At 44.7% G+C, this 21,115-nt stretch overlaps 1 protein-coding gene across 1 annotated transcript in view; it reads left to right on the top strand.

Moving 5' to 3' along the window:
* LOC134336800 (LHFPL tetraspan subfamily member 7 protein) overlaps positions 1-21,115 on the top strand; it is a 364,145-nt gene that overhangs the window by 288,154 nt on the left and 54,876 nt on the right. The gene's annotated exons all lie outside the window — the stretch shown is intronic.

The following is a 21,115-nucleotide window of genomic DNA, read 5'->3' as shown; positions in this document are numbered from 1 at the left end:
ATGGCGGCGCGACGACAGCGCGCGCGGCCACTTCGGTGGTGATGTCTGTTATCTGTCAAGTAGGGGACTGTGCACAATTCTGATTTGATGGAGACGAACGTGACAGTACGGAGGAACATCTGGAAAACTTCTGAAATGCCCGCTTTGCTGCCGCTGCTACTGTGTGGTAACCGGAATCTCCGGAGCAGAAGGCCCTGAAATCCTCGGCTTAGCTTGTTTCAGCGGCTGGGGCAAGGTCAAAGGCGCTCGGCAGAGGATGGCGCTCAGGAGGCTGTATTGGAGAGGCTGGTCGGAAGCTCGAAGTTTTCGGACGGATGGACTCAGTGTCGGCTGGGGTCGGCTGCTTCCAAGGCATCGGCAAGTTGACGGTGCATGGAGCTTTATGGCAGGGAGTTTCTCCCTTTTGCCGCCTGCTATCGGGGACTCGGGAGTTGATCGACTCGGGGACTTTTGAGACTTTATTTACTGTGCCCATGGTTTGTTCTTCATCAAATTATGGTGTTGCTTTGCACTGCTGTAACTATATGTTATAATTATGTGGTTCTGTCAGTGTTAGTCTTTGGTTTGTCCTGTTTTCTGTGACATCATGCCGGAGAAACGTTGTATCATTTCTTAATGCATGTATGCATTTCTAAATGACAATAAAAGAGGACTGAGTGTTCTCATAATGTAATCTAATCTAATGTAATCTTTCAATCTGGCTCGGCACTTAAATTAGCTAAACATTGATTCTTTTACCCAAACTATGAGACTTTGTCAGTTCTTACAAGCACAAAAGCCAGATGGAGGTGCAGATTAAAACTAAGTAGTCATAACTTTCATGGGTTCAGCTGGTAAGTGTGGATCTCTGCCACAAAGTTCTGGAAGGGTGTTGTTTATGCCTGTAGTCTGCGCTGAGCTGGTGGATCACAGTTGGCAGAGCAATAACGATGGTGGGATTGTGCCTCATTTCTCACCAGGGTGAAGTCAGCTTGATTTCCGGCTTCAGATCTCTGTCCAAAATAGAGAGCCCAGGGGTGAATGCTGGGTGAGGGTTGGGTGCCAGTCTCACAGTTGTGTCACCAGTACTGTCTCTCTATCCACACACAGGCTGCGATGGCATATTGGTTGTTATATGAGCTATGTATGTTATCTGACAAATGATCTCAGAGCCTGGAAATTTAACTTCAAGTAACCAACTAAATTTGCTGCGTGTGAACTGATTGAACTGTTGTCAAAATGCCTCTGGTTCAACAACAGCAGAACAAGCCCCTTTTCTCCCTCCCACACATCCATGCACACGGACAGTCCGACAGCTCCAGGACAGGTTTCTGGGCCTCCAGTTTTCAGGCTTTGGCCAGAGGGGTTTCAACTTCCAGACTTCTGATCGACTTCTAGGCTTTATCTTCGGTGTGGGCCCCCGGACTAGCTGATGGCAGGACTTTGAACTCCAGACATGGATTTCAATCTCCTGGTGAACTCAGGGTTGACAAACATTCTTCAAGGAATAAAAAAATCTCTCGTTCTTAAGACAGCACGCAAAATGCTGGAGGGGCTCAGCGTGTCGGGAAGCACCTACGGAGGGAAACGGACAATCATGCATGTTGCGTCAAATTTCAGATCTCTGCTGTGTCTCCCTGAGTTATGAACCCTGTCTGTTTTATACCCTGTCACTATGGCTGACTCACACCTGCCTCAGGGCTAGTTTAGTATTGCCAGTGACACCCACATCGCTCGAAATGAATACCGAAAGATAATTGAAGGTTGGACACTTTGAGATACCAAAAGGGTGCCCATGCCCGGTGAACAGATGGCACTGTAAGTGGGTTCCTTCAGGACGGTGACAGGTGGAGGAGGGAAATAAAGCGATCAACAATCTCAAGAAGAACCAGACCAAGAGAGTTGTAGTAATAGGATGGGCTTTGTGATCCGGGCTTGTCAGTAGTGGCAAGTCGAATATTGAGATTCTTGGTAGAGCAAAGCACCATGTCAAACCTACACGTGTTAAAGGCTGATAAATGCTCTTTCAGGCAATAATGACAGCAGATGTCACCTGTCATCTCTCCCTACTAGAGTCAACTGATTTAAACCTTTCGGATTTGACAGAGATGTTTAGCACCAGAAAGGAAACAGATATTCAAATGGCCATGTCAGGATTCACTGAGGTACAAGAAAGTGAATAAAGTCTTTGTAAAATGAATTTGTTTAAATCACAGACATAAAAGGATTTGATTCCACAGTTTGGTCCCTGCAGACACAAATTGTCAACTTCCCCACCCGGGACTGTGTAGATTTTGCAGAAATGCTGGAAAGGGCAGCACGAGTAATCTGTGATGTAGGTAGAGTTAGTCATGAATTCGAACAAAATCATAAAATCATAAGCACAAGGGATTCTGCAGAGGGTGGAAATCCAGAGTGAGTAACTAACACACACACACACACACACACACACACACACACACACACACAGCTGGAGGAACTCAGCAGATCAGGCAGCATCTAAGGAAAGGAACAAAAGAATCGACATTTTGGGCTGAGATACTGCATCAGTCCTGCTGATGTCCTACAGCATTTGGTGTGCGTTATTCTATGTAAGGGGTGTGCCTGTCTATTGTGTGCATAGCAGGTGTGTGAAATTTAAGGAAAGCTATCTAATCGCATTCCAATCAAATTCAGCTTTATTTACTCGCCAGTCCAGTATTACAGCAGCAAGGTTATGTGAAGTAGCATATTACACCAGTGGTGATGTTTTACACCACACAAACACACTGTGTAAACTCCAGTTCACTTCCCACACATTGTTCCATATCCCTGTGAGAGATATCCCCCCGCCAATTCTTCTAAATTCCAGTGAGTGCAAGCCCAGAGCCATCAAACGCTCCCTGTGTGATAGTTCTCTCAATCTGGAATCATTTTCATGAACTTCCTTCGAACCCTGTCCAAAGTCAACACATCCTTTCTTCGATAAGGGGCCCAAGACTGCTCTTAATACTCGTGGTGTTAACGTTTGAACATCTGATGGAGAGATGAGTCACAATTAGATCTAATTAATAGAACACATCATAAGTATTACCTGTTACATAAACAATAGCAAAAATGTCAGAATATTACCAATATTCATTTTTATTTGTAGATACATTACAGTAACAGGCCCTTCCGGCCCAATGAGCTCACAATGCCCAATTACACCCATGTGACAAATTAACCTACTAACCTGTGCATCTTTGGAATGTGGGAGGAAACCAGAGCACCTGGAGGAAACCCTCGCGGTCACAGGGAGAACGTGCAAAATGCTTACAGACGGTGACGGGAATTGAACCCACGAAACTGGCACTGTAATAGTGTTACACTACTGTGCCACTCCGGATAGATCCTGCAGGATTCCAGGAAGGGATTTCTTTAAGTCCCTGGTGACACGAGGCACTGGTGATTGATTTTACCCCCCTCTTAACTTAGACTTTGCCGCTGGCTTGTCGGATGAAGAGCGTTTGATGACTTTGGGCCTGTATTCACCAGAATTCAGAAGAATGAGGGGTGACCTCATTGAAACCTATCGAATGGTGAAAGACCTTGATAGAGTGGATGTGGAGAGGATGTTTCCTATGGTGGGAGAGTCTAAGACCAGAGCGCACAGCTTTGGAATAGAGGGCTGCCCTTTTAGAACGGAGATGAGGAGGAATTTTTTTAGCCAGAGAGTGGTGAATCTGTGGAATCCATTGTCACAGGCAGCTGTGGAGGCCAAGTCTTTATGTATGTTTAAGGCAGAGATTGATAGATTCTTGATTGCTCAGGGCATGAAGGGATATGGGGAGAGGGCAGGAGACTGGAGCTGAGAGGAAAATTGGATCAGCCATGATGAAATGGCGGAGCAGACTCGATGGGCCAAATGGCCATATATCTTATGGTCTATTGGCCTTAGGTTGCCTGCGGGGCTGGCAACCACTGCATGATACGGCAAGCCCTCAGCAGTGGTCTCCAGCTGAATTTCCCGGGAGAAATGCAAAAGGTTGTTACAGGATGCTAGTTAGGCCACACTTGCAGCAATGGTAAGTTCATTTTTTGGTCAGCCTGTGGTGGGAAAGAAGCTTTAAAGTGGAAAGAGTGCAGATAAGATTTACAAGGATGTTGCCAGGGCTTGAGGGACTCTGTTATGGGGAAATATTAGACAGCTTTGGACTTTATTCCTTGGAGTGTAGGAGAATGAGAGGTGATCTTATAGAGATGTATGAAGTCATGGGGGCATAGGTAGAGTGAATGCATTCAGCCTTTTTCCCAGAGTTGGGGAATCAAGAAACTAGCAGACACAGATTTAAGGTGAAATAGTGAAGAGTTAATAGGAACTGAGGGGCAACAAAGGTTGATATCTATGTGGAATGAACTGCCAGAGGAAGTGGTTGAAGCAGGTACAAAAGCTACTTCTAGAGAGTATCTTGTCAGATACATGGATTGGAAAAGTCGAGAAGGTTATGGGGTAATCGCTGGCAAATGGGACTAGCTTGTATGGGGCACCTTGGTCAGCGTTCACCTGTTGGGCTGAATGGCCTGTTTCCATGCTGTATAACTCTATTACTCTCATTAGTTGTGTGATAATGACAGTTCAGTGTGAGCTGAGAGAACCTGCACTACCCACCACACCTCCCCCTGGTGTAACAGGCTCGCAAAATGGCCGAGACATGATTTGGGTTTTAGTTGGAAACATCTGCACAGAGAATATTTGATTTTCCTCTTTGTGATGTCTAACAAGAAATATAACTTGATCCCAGATGCTTCCGAGCTAATAGAGTGTTGCCGATGTGTAACCATTATTGTTAATGGTTAAGTCGCTATTGGCAACAGTGCCTCGGCCAATGAGTTGGAGCCAGAGTAAGGTAAGGAACTGCTTGGTAGAGACAGAAGCCCCCACTTCAACTTGGTCAGGCCCTGGTAACCATAAAGCTTTCCTGACCCACCCCAGCTCACGCGGTCACGGGAGAATGTACAGACAGCGGCGTCAAATAAACCGCGGCCACTGGCGCTGTAATAACTTTACGCAAACTGCGCCACTGCCGTGCTGCCCTTTTCTGCCACATTTTTTTTGAATGAGAAGGATTAAACTTGCAAAGATAAATACACTTTCTCTTGCCTCTTCCTCCAGAAAAATGCTCCTTGTAATACCAGAGGCAAACTATGTACAGATATTAATTTTTATTTAATACCCAACGCAACACGGAATGATTTTTACTGACTGCTGCGAAAAAGAACTATTTAAACAGAATCCATACTAATCAGAATGAAAGCTCATAGCAACATTGAGGGAATGCTTCCACAAAAACCATCCTGCCATTTATCATAAGCTGCTTAGGTAAACAGATTTATTCATCAGAAATGGTTTGAGTAATACTGAAATGAGTTCAAAGATTCAAAGTACATTTATTATCAAATGTAACCCTAAGATTCGTCTTCCCACAGACAGCCACTAGACAAACAAAACCATGGAACCTGTTCAGAGAAAAATATCAACCTCCACCCCCCAACGCACAAAAAAATCACACAAATGACAAAACAAAGAGCAGAAAAACACAGAATACAAAACACCAACCCACAGAGTCATCATCGAAAGAGTCCAGGCATATTCAATTCAGTTCAATCCAGCGCCGCGTCATTGGTTATCTGCAGGCTGCCCCAATCAAAATCACACGAAATAGCCAACAAAAAAAAGCAGTGACCAGAAACCAGGAACACATCATAACGTGAACTACAGAGTCCAGTCCACAAACCACATCAATTCACCTTGCCCAAGGTCTAAGAAAGCTGGCCCATGGCGTAGTGGCATCCTCACTGGACTTCGAGCCGAGCGGTCCTGGGTTTTCCATCCGTGCTGGGTTGAGCGTCGAACTAGCAACCCAGCCTCGTAAAAAAAAACAGATAAAAATGCTAAAGAAACAGCACAGAGCGTGGAAAGGAACAACAATACCCAAGACGCCGCCATCATCCTCCAACAGCATTGAACGCAGGGACGTTCCGCCGGGAAGTTTATTCTCTATTGAACCCGCAAACACCAGGAATTCTTCAGATGCTGGTAATTCAAGCAGCACACATCAAAGTTGCTGGTGAACATCCTGACGAAGGGTCTCGGCCTGAAACGTCGACTGTACCTCTTCCTAGAGATGCTGCCTGGCCTGCTGCGTTCACCAGCAACTTTGATGTGTGTTGCCTGTCTCTATTGAGCCATCAGGTCTGATTATATGATTCATCTGTCCATAGTCATTTGGATTAACGTTGTGTGTCAAAGGAATGTTTATCACTGTTACGACCTCAGACCAGTTATCTACTCAAGTGAATATCAAAGGCCACCCACCCTAGCCCAGACTTCTCTCTGTGCCCAGGCCAGCTCTGTCAAGAAAAACACCACCAACAATTGATTAACAGATCACTTTGTTTGCAGTGGTGTATCAAACGCGATTTGTCTGCCTGAACTTTCCCCCACAGCCACAGTGACTTCAAACAGTAATTGATTGGCTCCGAAATGCTTTGGAATGACACTAGAGGCACAGTGTAAACACAAGTTTGTATTCTTTTTCAACCGATGGCTTGTTTCAGTTTCTGGCTCGGAGGAGTTCTGACAAAACAGCTGTCGGCCGTCTGGTTTCTGCAGCAAAGAGTTCCACCCACCACTGGGACAAGTTCAAAGAACGGAAGTTCAAAGCAAGAGGGAAAATATGTCCAGAAGATCGGGAAACGTAGGAGCAGAATTAGGCCATTCAGCCCATCGAGTCTGTTCCATCATGGCTGATTCATTATCCCTCTTTAACCCATTCTCCTGCATTCTTCCTACAACCTTTGATGCCCTGTCTAATCAAGAACCTATCAGCCTCCACTTTAAATATACCCAATGACTTGCAGTCTACAACCGCTTGTGGCAATGAATTCCACAGATTCACCACCCTCTGGCTAAAGAAATTCCTCCTCATCTCTATTGTAAAGGGATATCCTTTTATTCCGAAGCTGTGCCCCTTGGTTCTAGACTCACTATTAGAAAGAGTAAGGTCTTTCTGCACAGGAGGTAATAGAATTGTGGAGTAATTAAACAATCCCTTTGTCTTCAATTAGATGCTCATTGAGAGAGGCCAGAAGTGGCAGGTTCAGCTGCAGATCTTCCGCATGGCTGTGGTGGGCTACGTAGGACTGGGGCTGAGAGAGGTACAGACAGGCACCCGAAAGACGTGACGGAAAGTCTGATTCAACAGCTGTCAATAACCTGATATTCTACTCAATACGTTGAGAAATGGACCGATCTGTTATGAAAAGGACCTAATGAGGAGGCATTTCTTTAGCCAGAGGGTGGTGAATCTGTGGAATTCATTACCACTTGCTTAGTAGGGGAATCAAGGTAAAAGAGCGAAAGCAGGAGAATAGGGTTGAGAGGGGTATGATCGAGCGTTGGAGCAGACTAGATGGGCGTGGTAGCCTAATTCTGCTCCTACATCTCCTGGTCTTACGGTCTAATTCAATGATACAATGGTGCTCAAATGTAACACCTCCTGCCTCGATTTTTCTCACGTCTATGAACTCAGCTATTCTTGTGTCCTGAGCACAGGATCCCTTCTGATCTTTCTATCACGGCTGTAGATGCTCTGACCAGGATCTGTTTGCTTGACCAAACACTGCCTCCTGGGTCAGCTCTGCCATTCCCCTCCACTACAATTCTTCTGCAATGGCTCTTCAGAGTCCACCGAAAGATTTAGGCCAATAAATTTAGTCAGAAGTGGCGTGTTGATACAGCTGATAAAGCCGTTGCCTCTCAGCACCAAAACTCAAGGTTCAAGCCCGAACCCAGGTGCTTTCTGCACATTTTCCTCGCGATGGCGTGCTTTCCTCTGAGTGCTCTGGTTTCCTCCCACAACCCAAAGACCTACTCATTGGTAGGGTGACTCGTGTTGTACTGGATAAACACAAGAGATTCTGCAGATGCTGGAAATCTGGAGTAATACACACAAAATGCTGGAGGAACCCAGTGGAAAGGCATAAAGAGTCAATGTTGCAGGCTGAGACCCTTCATCAGTTGTAAATTGCCCTCTGGTGAGTGGGAAAATCTCCGGGAAATTAATGGGAATATGCGGAAAATAAAAAAGAGCGGGATTAATGTTGGAACAGTGCAGATGGATTGGTTGATGGTCAGCATTGTCTTGATGGGTTGAAAGGCCTGTTTCTGTGCAGTATCGATCTATGACTCCGACACTTTGCTTCTTGACAGAACATAGTTCCCTCCTCCTTTAGAAGCTGTCTTACATCCGGTGGAGTATTAGAGATGATTATACATCATCTTCAGAAGAGAAATATGCCCGCGAGCTTTTGGAGTGACCGCGTTAGCTACACAGCGACTAACTGCTTCTTTTAGCTGCTGATCTCTGGCTCTGATTGAAGTGAGGACCTGGTCGAAACTGCACCATTCTCGTCAGTCCCTGGCCTTTTCCGCCATGAGCCCAGCCCACTCTGCACTCAAGTCTCAAGTGCAGTAAGATCGCAGTGATCTCCAGGCCTGCCCATTAACCATCCTCCCAGGATGATGTCATTGACAAATTGTTCAGCCGTCTTGCCAGCCTCCAGAGGCTACGCACTCTGTCCATTCAATCTTACAGGGTTCACTAAGGTTACCGAGTCCATTTTCATCTGGGAAGTTCAGTAGATGAGGAACACATGTTCCACACAATTAGCATTAAGAAAATAAAGGCTGCAGGCTGAGGTTAAGTGGCCAGTAACACTTAATCCATGAACTTCTGAATACAGCTGGTAAGGTATCTTCTGTTACCAAAGTTCGAAGTTTAAAGTAAATTACTTGAATCAAAATACGCATGTCACCATATACTACCTTGAGATTCATCTTCTTGCAGGCATTTATAGGAAAATAAAGAAGTACAATAGAATTTATGAAAATCTATGCATAACAAGACTGACAAACATCCAATGTGCAAAAGAGGACAAATCCTGCTTACAATAAATAAATAAAAGCAAATTAATAATAGTGAGAAGATGAGTTGTAGAGAACTTGAAAGTGGGTCCATAGGTTGTGGAATCAGTTCAGAGTTGAGGTGAGTGAAGTTATCCACGCTGGTTCAGGAGCCTGATGATTGAAGGGTGATAACTGTTCCTGAACCTGGTGATATGGAACCTAAGACTTCTGTACCTCCTACGCGAAGGCAGTAGCAAGAAGAGAGCGTGGCCTGGATGATGGGGTCCTTGATGATGGATGCTGCTTTCTTGTGACAACTCTCTGACCAAGGATGTCTCACACTCAGGAGTTGTTAGCTGGTGTGTTTACTTCATCTCTTACAACTTTTTTTTGCCATTTTTAGCCTCCACACTCAATTCAGAAATTATTTTAACAATTATTCCCTAGCCCTGCAGGAAATTTGAGCATGTCAAAAAGAAGAATGGGATAACTGAGTAATCAAACATTGTCTTGTTTCAGACTGCTTTTTTTCTGAGTCAGGTATAGTACAGTTGGTCACAGATAAGGTTCCCTGAACCCTGTTCCATCAGCCTCTGACTCACAGTGCAGGAAAGCGCCTGTACCCCTCCCCTCCCGCCCCTCCACCACCTCCTCCCCTGCATTTATTCCTCTGCTGGCCCCCTGTCCAGATTGTGTGGAGTTTACGTGCTCTCCAGACCAGGTGGGTTTCCTCCTACGTTCAAAAGCTGTGCAGTTTGTTAGCTCCCCCATTCAGAAAGCCAGGAGGCAGAGGATCCAAGGAAACATGACTCTTCGACCCCTCAAGAAAGCCATGCAGAGTACAGCCTATTTTATCATGTACCCCCAAACCTCATCCTTAATATCTTTCCAACCACTGACATTGGGCTAACTGGCCTATAATTTCCTTCTGCCTCCCTCCCTTCTTAAAGATTAGAGTGACATTTGCAATTTTCCAGACCTCCGGAACCATTCCAGAATCTAGTGATTATTGAAACATCATTACTAATGCCTCCCCAATCTCTTCAGCTACCTCTTTCAGAACCCTGGGGTGTAGTCCTTCTGGTCCAGGTGACTTGTCTACATTGTCTACTTGGCCACAGTTTAAGAATAAGGGGTAGGCCATTTAGAACGGAGTTGAGGAAAAACTTTTTCACCTAGAGGGTGGTGGATATATGGAATGCTCTGCCCCAGAAGGCTGTGGAGGCCAACTCTCTGGATGCTTTCAGGAAAGAGTTAGATAGGGCTCTTAAAAATAGCGGAATCAAAGGATATGGGGAGAAGGCAGGAACTGGGTACTGATTGTGGATGATCAGCCATGATCACAGTGAATGGCGGTGCTGGCTCGAAGGGTCGAATGGCCTACTCCTGCACCTATTGTCTATTGTCTATTCAGATCTTAAAGCTTCCCAAGCACCTTCTCCTTAGTAATAGCAATTATACTCATTTCTGCCCCCTGATACTCTCGAATTTCTGGCATACTGCTGGTGTCTTCCACAGGGAAGACTGGCACAAAAAATACTTACTAAGTTTGTCTGCCATTTCTTCGAACCCCCTATTTCTACCTCTCCAGCATCATTTTCCAGTGATCCAATATCCACTCTCGCCTCTCTTTTATTCTTTATGTATTTGGGGGGAAAACATTTCCTCCGGGTGTTCTGGTTTCCTCCCACATTTCAAAGATGTACGGGTTAGGGTTAGTGAGTTGTGGGCATGCTCTGTTGGGCCAGAGGCACGGCGACACTTGTTGGCTGCCCAGCACCATCCTCACTGATTTGATTTGACAGAAACAACACACTTTGCTCTATGTTTTGATGGACATGTGACAATTAAAGATAAAATATAAACATGAGATTCTGCAGATGCTGGAAATGTGTTTGCTCCACAAGTAAAGCTAATCTTTTCTTCCTTTTTTTTTTAACTTTGCTGTCTTTTTGCTTCTTAATTGTTTCAGTAAGCTCACACAAAACATCATGTGATTCACATGATAATCAGAATGCCAGGTCCTAGGAACTCTGAGTGAAGCTCCTTGCTGAGTGAAGTTCTTTTAAGAAGTGTCACCACCTCTGCAAATTTTAATAGATATTGTACTTAGAGAAATGAAAAGCATTGCTGGGAGCCGCATCATCACAATCAAACCTTGTCGCACTCTGCATTACTAAAGCACTCTGTCTGGGAACATTAGGTGTGAGGAGTCTTGCTAATCTCGACTCATTCAACCGGAGATATGCTCTTCAGCGTTAACTCCGAGATAAAAGCTTTGAATCTGCAAAATGCTCTTGGTAGTTACCTGAAAATCACAGGCCCATTTTCCACAGGTTTCGGTCTATAATCAAGCTCTGACCAACTTTTGAAAATTGCTCTTTGGAGGACTATCTGGAGAGGACTCCGAGTAAATTGGTTTTCAGTCCTGACTCTATTATCCTAGGTCTCCACTTTAAATCCATGACTCATCTGGAGTTCATGTTTTTAAAGTAACATCACCATGTTCAGCTCGGTTGCTCTGAAACCCACATGTCCTCGAGTTTCCACATTGGCTGTCAGGAGGATCATGGCAGTCTCTGTGTGTGTATGTGAATGAGTCAGTGCCTCTTTCTGAATGTTTCTATAAAAATAAGATTATCTTTATTTGTCACGTGTACACCAAAACATACCGTGAAGTCAAACCAGCGAGGATCGTGCTGGGCAGACCGCAAATGTTAACAAACTCGGGATGGCAGTACAGCGTGCCCACACAAATCACTATTAAGCCTAACTCTACGTCTTTGGAATGCGAGAGGAAACCAGGCATCTGCAGAAAACTGGCGCTGTAAAGTGATTGTGCTAACCACTGCGCTACCGTGCCGCCCTTTATAGTTTTCAAAGTTCAAAGTAAACTTATTACCAAAGTAGGTGTATGTCACCATATACTACCCTGCAGGTAACTTTCTTGCAGGCATTCACCGTAGAACAAAGGAATACAGCAGGGCCAATAAAAGACCATGCACAGGTGCTAACAATCAGTGTGCAAAAGAAGACAAACTCGACAAATACAAAATAATAATAAATAGATAAATACTGAGAGCATGAGTTGTTGAGTGATTGAGAGTGAGGCAGTTCAGCATCGGAGTAAGTGAAGTTATCTGTGCTGGTCCAGGAGCCTGAAGGAGTACGGTGGGGGTGGGGGTGGGGGGGTGGTGGTGTGGGAGAGGGACAGTGGTATTAAAATAAGGCCATAAGACATACTTCAGGAACATAACTAGGCCAACTGGCCCATCGAGTCTGCCCTGCTATTCTGTCATGGCTGATTTATTCTCCCTCTCAACCTCATTCTCCTGCCTTCTCCCCGTAACCTTTGACGCCCCGACTAATCAAGAAGCTATCAACTTCCGCAGCCATTTGCGGCAATGAATTCCATGGATTCACCATGCTCTGCCTAAAGAAAATTCTCCTCATCTCTGTTCTAAAGGGATATCCTTGTATTCTGAGGCTGTGCCCTCTGGTCCTAGACTCCCCCAGTATTGGAAACATCCTCCCCTCGTCCAATTTATCTAGGCTTTCCAATAATTGGTAGGTTTCAGTGAGATTCCCCCACCTCACTCTCATTCTTCTAAACTCCAGCGAGTACAGGCCCAGAGGCATCAAACACTCCCCATATAGAACTGAAATCCGGAGGAAAACACACAGAGGATGCAGAGGGGGATCACAAAGCCAAGGAAAGAGGACTGGGTCGAGACAACAGAGACTTATGGAGAAGAGGAGTTCGGTGGGTAATACCGTTCCGGCTGACCGGAAGTGCACTGAGAGCGGTAAGCGTAAAGGAGTTGGGTGCTTACTGTTCTGGTTAACAACGGACGGTGCAATCCGGGGTATATTACGATCGAGGAATGTGTTTGCAGACTGGATATTGAGCTTTTTACATTTGGACTTCGGCCACATTCCACCGTGATACAACACTTGGCGGCACGGGAGGTCGCTCCTGCCTGTGGCCATCGAACGTGCAGCTCCTCCCGTGGAGGGTCAGACACCCTGAGCCAATAGACTGGTCCTGGACTTATTTTCCATCTGGCATAGTTTGCATTTTGTGTTTGATTGTTGGGGGGTTTTGTATTGCTATATTTACGCTCTGTTCTTGGTTGGTGCGGCTGTAACAAAACCAAATTTCCCTCGGGATTAATAAAGTGTATCTATCTATCTATCTATCTAATCCTTTCTTTTCCAGGATCTTTCTCATGAACCTCCTCTGGACCCTCGCCACTGCCAGCTAAGGGGGACAAAATTGCTCACAATTCTGCAAGTAGGGTCTGACCAATGCCAATGCTTCTAACGCCTCAGCATTACACGGTCTAGGCCTCTCGGAATGAACACTCGCATCGCATTTGCCTCACTCACCACTGATATCAGCCATGATCACGTTGAATGGTGGAGCAGGTTCAAAGGCCGAATGGTCTACTTCAGCTCCTGATTTTCATATTCCTTCCCCTCGGTATCAGGCTGCATTCAGCTCAATATTCCAATGTCTAAAGCATTAGGGTGCCTTCAGCCTACTCCATGTGAGGCTATAGGAAAGGGATGAAATTAAATGTTTGCAGTACCAAGATAATAAGAACACAACCAGGCTGAACGATCCTACCAGTGTATGCCAACATTCATTCTCCCTCTCCTTGTCCTTCTACCCGTCATTTAAATCTACCAGTGTCCTCTATTGCCTTCTGGCTAAGGAAGCGTCTTCTGAATTCTATACCAGGAAATGTTAAGAAACATGTATTTCTGAGTGAACTGTACCAGATCGATTGCGAGATTGTGGCAAGTGTGTAGGTGTTGCGCTGGGAATCGATCTGGCCCGCTACGCGCAGAGGGCTCTTACTTTCTCGTGCAGGCTTTCGAGCGCGCGTGCTTTTGTCTCGGCGGGCCCAGTTTGTCGCTGTAGGTTGCCCATCGTGTAATGTTACTAACAGGGCTCAGTAAAAACGTTCAATCCCACACCTCCGTTGTCATCCTTGCTCCATGCGTACGTAACACTGAGCACCTCATTAATTACCTACCCGTGAACCCGTTCTGTAAGATGATTAGTCCGTTGATGTAAGATTACAGTGGAGTAGAAACCATACAGATCAGTGACAGTGACAACTATAAACTCTGTCAAGAAAAGAACACTGAAACAGTTCAGCATTCCATCTCCTTCTCCAGCAAAGTTATTGAAACATCGTTGTCTGTGACTCTGTGCAATTTAAAAGTCCATTCAGCAGGTGTGTACTATGAACTGTAGTAGATATTGTTGGTTTTGATAATACAGGGATCCAATATAGACTCAGTGGCCACTTTATTAGGTACCTCCGCTATATAATAAAGAGGGTATCAAGTGTATGTTCATGGTCTTCTACTGCTGTAGCCCATCCACTTCAAGGTTCGACATGTTGTGCATTTAGAGATGTTCTTCTGCACACCACTGTTGTAACGTGTGGTTATTTGAGTTACTGTCGCCTTCTTGTCAGCTTGAACCAGTCTGGCCAATCTCCTCTGATCTCTCTCATTGACAAGGAATTTTCACCCATAGAACTACTACTCAGCGGATTTTATTTTTGTTTTTTGCACCATTCTCTGTAAACTCTAGAGACTGTTATGCATGAAAAACACCAGGAGATCAGCAGTTTCTGAGTTACTCAAACCACCCCATCTGGCACCAAATATTATTCCATGGTCAGAGTCACTTAAATCATATTTCTTCCTCATTCGATTGTTTTGTGTGAACAATGGAACCTCCTGACCATGTCTGTATGCTTTTATGCATTGAGTCACTGCTACATAATTGGCTGATTAGAAATTTACATTAACAAGCAAGTGTACAGTGTACAAATAAAGTGGCCACTGAACATAAATTCATACGGCTGAGAGATCAACATTGGTAAAAAGTTTGACACTTAAGAGAACAAATGCTCACGAACCTCCATTACTATTGTATCTATTTGATGCTTCGATCGAACAGACCCATTCAACTTAATCAACCATGAGCATAAAACCTTTTCTTAAACACAAGTAAATCAATAGTAGTATTGTCCACAGTTCATCAATGAACTTCAGTGTGCCTTTTCTATGGCATAAAAAAGCCTCACAATTGGCTGTCCAATTTATTAGTACAGCTGAGGACTTCTCAAGATGCCGAATGAAGAAGAGATGTGCCCAGACCTGATCCTGGTGAGGACGTGGATATGATGTGCCCAGACCTGATCCTGGTGAGGACGTGGATATGATGTGCCCAGACCTGATCCTGGTGAGGACGTGGATATGATGTGCCCAGACCTGATCCTGGTGAGGACGTGGATATGATGTGCCCAGACCTGATCCTGGTGAGGGCGTGGATATGATGTGCCCAGACCTGATCCTGGTGAGGATGTGGATATGATGTGCCCAGACCTGATCCTGGTGTGGACGTGGATATGATGTGCCCCATCATGGCCACAGTCAAGCGTCGGTATCTTCCACCTCAGAATCAGAATCAGGTTTGTCATGTGGTATAAGTCATGAAATTTGTTGTTTTGTGGGAGTAGCACATCGCAAGACAAAAAGAATTATTGTACGTTATAACAAATAAATAGCTAGTGTAAAAGTCGAATATTGAGGTAGTGTTCATGGGTTTGTGGACCATTCAGAAATCTGATGGTGGAGGAGAAGAAGCTGTTCCTAAAACATTGAGTGTACATCTATAGGCACCTGGACCTTCTCCCTGATGGTAGTAATGAGAAGAGGGCATGTCCTGGATAGTGAGGGTCCTCAATGCCTTCTTGAGGCACAGTCTTTTGAAGCTGTCCTCAGTGGTGGGGAGACTAGTGCCGATGATGAGCTGGCTGAAGTTACAACCTTGTGCAACCTCTTTTGATCCTCTGCATTGAATCCTCCAGTTGGTGATGCAACTAGTCAGAATGGTGGCCACCAGTGCCCATGGTCAGTTGTGGTTCTGTTTGACGGTGGGGGTGGGGGAGGGGTGGTTCTTCCTCTCTTTAAGAGAGGGGTTCCCAACCTTTTTTATGCCATGGACCAATACCATTACACAAGGAGTCCATGTTGGGAGCCCTGCTTTAAGGGGAAGGAAAGCCAAGGACCTCGGCAGTGGGGTGAATGATATTGTTATTCTCTGCACCAAAAGGTCTTTCCATCTGCAGTGGGTTTGCCAAGTCGTTGTGGAGAGGAGGTTGGCGTAGTTCATGATTTTTTTCCCATCTTGTGAGAGGTGTTGCGATCAAGAGCCACACTGATGAGTGCCAGTGGCCATTCAGCAGGAGTGGAGTGTAGAATGGTACAGCACGGTCACTGGCCTTTCAGCCCACTATGTCAGTGCTGACCATGATGTCCTAGTCTCTAGCCCTTTATTCCCTGTCTAAAAATGCCTCTTAAATGATATGCTTTTACTGCCCTCTTCCCCCAGAGGGAAGCTAAACATCCTGGTCTCCATTTACATCAGGGGTTCCCAACCTTTATTATTCTGTGGACCAATACCGTGAAGCAAGGGATCCATGGACCACAGGTTGGGAACCCCTGATCTACATGGTGGCATTTAGCTGTTCACACTTGACCTTTGTTGTGTGTTGGCAGGTCATGAGGCAGAGCAGTATTCTGAAATGTACAAAGCCCAGTGTTCTGGTGTGAGGCGTAACTTGCCATGTTGGAAAAGTAGGTTTCCGGACCAAACCCACTCTTGCTTTTCCTCAGTGGTTGCTTTTCGGTAGATCTTCTGGTAACAGTTAGGAGTGGAATTCACTCCGGTCTGTATTAACTCCCAAATACAGTAAAACTCCAACAACTTGTGATCTGCGCACTTGGAAATCCCAGTGGTTTGGCATTTGGCTTATCAGGTAACATTTGCTATGCTCCAATCTGACTTACCAAAGCCCTTATCTGGGCACCCCTTCCATAATTACTGGGGTCTAGTTCTATCTGTTTGGTCCCTTCCAGTCACTGGATTCCAGTTCAGATTTCATGATCTCTTCCTCGCACTGAGATCCGGTTCTGGTTTAATGGTCCATTCCACTCACTGAGATCCGGTTCTGGTTGAATGGTCCATTCCACTCACTGAGATCCGGTTCTGGTTGAATGATCCATTCCACTCACTGAGATCCAGTTCTGGTTGAATGATCCCTTCCACTCACTGGGATTCAGTTCTGGTTGAATGATCCATTCCACTCACTGAGATCCGGTTCCGGTTTTATGGTCCCTTCCACTCACCGGGGCCTGGATCATGTTTCTGTGGTCCCTTCCACTCACTGGAATCCGGTTCCTGCTCTTCATTCTACTCACCTGGGCCTGAGCCCACTAGATTATCAAAGTCTTATTGTGATTAGCATTACAAATTTGACTGGCAAATGTGGGCATAGCAACACTGAACCAAAATCTGAAAACTGGAAGTAAGTTTCTTCACCAGGTGCCGTACATAAGGTTATAATGAGGTACAAGTCATTGTGCTAAGTCTGTGGATCCAGTGCTGGCTTCACCTCGGGACACAAAAGATTGTTGGTCATCTTCACTTTTAAGAATAATATTCAGCAGCAACAAGAAATTTACTGGAGGAGCTCAATGGGTCAGCCAGCACCTGTGGGGGCAGGGGGAAATGCTGATGTTTTGGGTCGAATTGTTATTTGCGCAGAACACATCACAGAACTCTTACTGTAATTGAATAGTTAACTGTAAGACTGTGTGATTCAAACTGGTCACAGGTCAAACTGCAGGCTGATTGAGGAGATACTGACATTAAATACTATGCCTGAGGTAATTTCATTAGGATTTGACCAAAGGCTTGAAGAAGCATCCTCTGTTGAATACAGATCAGCAAAATGTTTAACGAAGGCCTCAGTATAAAACCTGCTTCATATTGTCTCACGGTGTTAAATATGGAGTCATAGAGATTCACAGAGGGCCATTCATCACTGCACCTTACATATTGTAAGCAGTTTTGGGCCCCATATCTGTGCTGGCATTGGAGAGGGTTCAGAGAACGTTTACCAGAATGGTCCTGGGAATTAAAGGGTTAATGTATGATGCCTCTGGGTTTGTACTCTCTGGAGTTTAGAAGAAATGGGGGTGGGGGGGCAGATCTCATTGCAATCTACCAAATATTGAAAGGCTTGGATAGAGTGGACTATAGTGGGGGAGTCGAAGACCAGAGGGCACACCTTCAGTCTAGAGGGGCATTGCTTTAGAGTATAGATGAGGAGGAATTTCTTTAGGCAAAGGGTGATGAATCCGTGGAATTCGTAGCCATGGACGGCTGTGGAAGCCAAGTCATTGGGTATATTTAAAGTGGGGGTTTATAGGTTCTTGATTCGTCAGGGCTTCAAAGGTTACAAGGAGAAGACAGGAAAATGGGATTGAGGGAGGTAATAAATCAGCCATGTTGGAATGGCCTAATTCTGCTCCTATGTCTCATTGGCTTATAAATTTAGTCAGAGGTGGCATGTTGATGCAGTTGATAGAGCTGCTGTTCCCCAGTGCTAAAGATCAGTGTTCAATCCTGACCCTGATTGCACGTTTACAGACTTGATGGGCCAAATGGCCCATCCTGCTGCTATACTTTTTATGTCCATGACAGCCAAAGAAATATCTATTTTGATTATTTCCACTTCCCTGCTCTCTTACAAGTTTCAACTCTCCAAGTGCTCATCTAGGTACTTTTTAAATGTGCTGAGGGTTTCTGCATCCTCCACTTTCAGGCAGTGAGTTCCTGATCCCCATTGCCCTTTAGACAAAACTTTGTTCCTCATCTTCCCTCTAATCCTTGCAAATTAGTTAAATCTGTGTTGCTACCTATCAACCCTTCTGCCAAAGGAAGCAGGTCCTTTAAAGCTTCTTGTAAATTTGTATACCTCAAGTAAATCCCCCCTCAGGTAAATCAAACAGTATTTTTTCCAATTTTGTCACCTTGCATGCTGAAGATTCAGAATTAGATTATACTCCTGTTCGACAGGTTCCAGCAGCTCCCCAATGCCTCTTATGTGGCTATTTTGCCTGCTAGTCCAGGCAGATACCAAGTGTTGGCAATCTATTAAGAGCATACACTTTGAAAGCATAATTAATATTTATGTTAGTTTCTAGTCTGAAAGGATACAGCCTTTTCCACAGCCGCAAGTAATGGTTTTGTTTTTACAGAATTCCATTTAGTGCCTAATGACACAGAGCAGATTAATATCATGGTAGGTCTGGAAAATGGATTTCAATGGTCATTCTGACTGTGACTGAACACAGAAAAATGAAGCCCATTGATGGGAAATAGGATTTCCCAGCTCCTTGTAAAGCATGGTGCAACTTGATTATATGTACATGGTGATAAATATTTCAGATTGTATTGTAAGCTAATGTAATGGGTGGAAATGTGCATAATTCACAACCACTGACATTGAGTTGGGGTTCACTCGAAGAGGCTGGTCTGATGTGTTGACATAATTACATGAAGTTGCTTTTTACCGTACTTTATATTCAGTGACTGAAAGACAATAAACACTTTGTTACGGTTTTCCTTAAACTTAAAATGCCTCTGCTGTTTTATTTACAATATGCACAGGTACATTTCCAATGGTGGTTCGTATACACACATTCCAGCATTTAGACCTCCTGTCCCATGATCCTCTCGTATCCCCTTTGCCAATCACCTGTCCAGCTCTTGGCTCCATCCCTCCCCCTCCTGTCTTCTCCTATCATTTTGGATCTCCCCCTCCCACTTTTAAATCTCTTACTAGCTCTTTTTTCAGTTAGTCCTGATGAATGGTCTCGGCCTGAAACGTCGACTGTACCTCTTCCTAGAGATGCTGCCTGGCCTGCTGCGTTCACCAGCAACTTTCATGTGTGTTGCTTGAAATTCCAGCATCTGCAGAATTCCTCGTGTTTGCGTTCTAGCATTTGATGGTTCCGGGCCTACACTCTAGAGTTTAGAAGAAACTCATTGAAAACTATCGAATATCGAATGACCTAGATAGAGTGAATCTGGAGAGGATGATTCCTAAAGTGGGGGCATCCGGGACAAAAAGAACACAGCCAAAGAATAGAAGGACATCCCTTTGTTCAAAATCAATGCATTCAGAATGACGGGGTACTGTAGACTGCTATACAGATGAGTGAAGGTTTTATGGAATGAGCCGCCAGAGGAAGTGGTAAAGGCCTGATACAATTGTAAAGTTTACAAGGTTCTTGATAGGGAGTAGAGGGATATGGGCCTCACCGTCAAACCTGCAGATAACTGGCTGATCTCTACCTTGCTGAGGCCCAGCGACAACTGTCGGACACCTCCTCTTACTCGAACAGGATCCCACTAAGGATGCAATGGGCTCAGTGGAGATGGGCATCACAGTTGGCATGGACGAGACGGGACACAGGGTCCGGTTCTATGCTCTGCACCTCTATAAAAGCTTGTACTTACATTCAGCGGCCACTTTACGAGGTGCACCTATACACCGCTCATTAATGCAAATTTCTAATCAGCCAGTCATGTGGCTTTGACTGTTGGTTAGCTGATCCTTTTCATATTTATACCTTTTTTTTAGGGAGCGTATACCGGAAGTCATGGGGGTAGTTTTAGCGCTTGCTTCTTTCTGGCGGGTCTGCTTTAGATTTTGCCTTGGGGTCTTGGGGTGGGGGGTGGCGGGCGGGGCTTCACGTTTTAGTTTGTTTTTCTTTGGGCTATATACATTATTGAAGTACTGGTTGCGTCCTTTTCCCCGGTATCTTTTGTATGTTCTGTTTCCTCTCCGGGTTTGTGGGTCGCGCCTATTGTCAATCCTCCTTGTCGTGGGTTGACTTTAGGATTTATGGAGTCTATTATTAATTTTGTCTCCTGGAATACTAATGGTCTTAATCATCCTATTAAAAGAAAAAAAGTTTTTAAAGTGTTCCGGAGACTTAAAGCACAAATTTTATTTTTACAAGAGACCCATGTACGGAGGGGGGACAGACTACGTTTTTTCAAATTCTGGAAGGAACAACAATTTCATTCGAACTCCAATGCTAAGATTCGAGGCGTCTCTATTTTTATAGATTCCTCAGTTACTTTTATACAACAGGATATTATCTCTGATCCGAATGGTAGATTTTTATTGGTTAGTGGTTTACTATTTAATAAAAAAGTAGTTTTGGTTAATGTTTATGCTCCTAATATGGATTGTCCGGAATTTTATAAATCATTGTTTGATCAGTTTCCGAATTTGAACGAGTTTTCATTGATTTGGGGCG

Source organism: Mobula hypostoma, chromosome 23 (assembly GCF_963921235.1).
Source record: "Mobula hypostoma chromosome 23, sMobHyp1.1, whole genome shotgun sequence".
NCBI lineage: Eukaryota > Metazoa > Chordata > Chondrichthyes > Myliobatiformes > Myliobatidae > Mobula > Mobula hypostoma.
The sequence above is the reverse complement of the archived record's forward strand: the minus strand, read 5'-3'. Positions and strand labels throughout refer to the sequence as shown.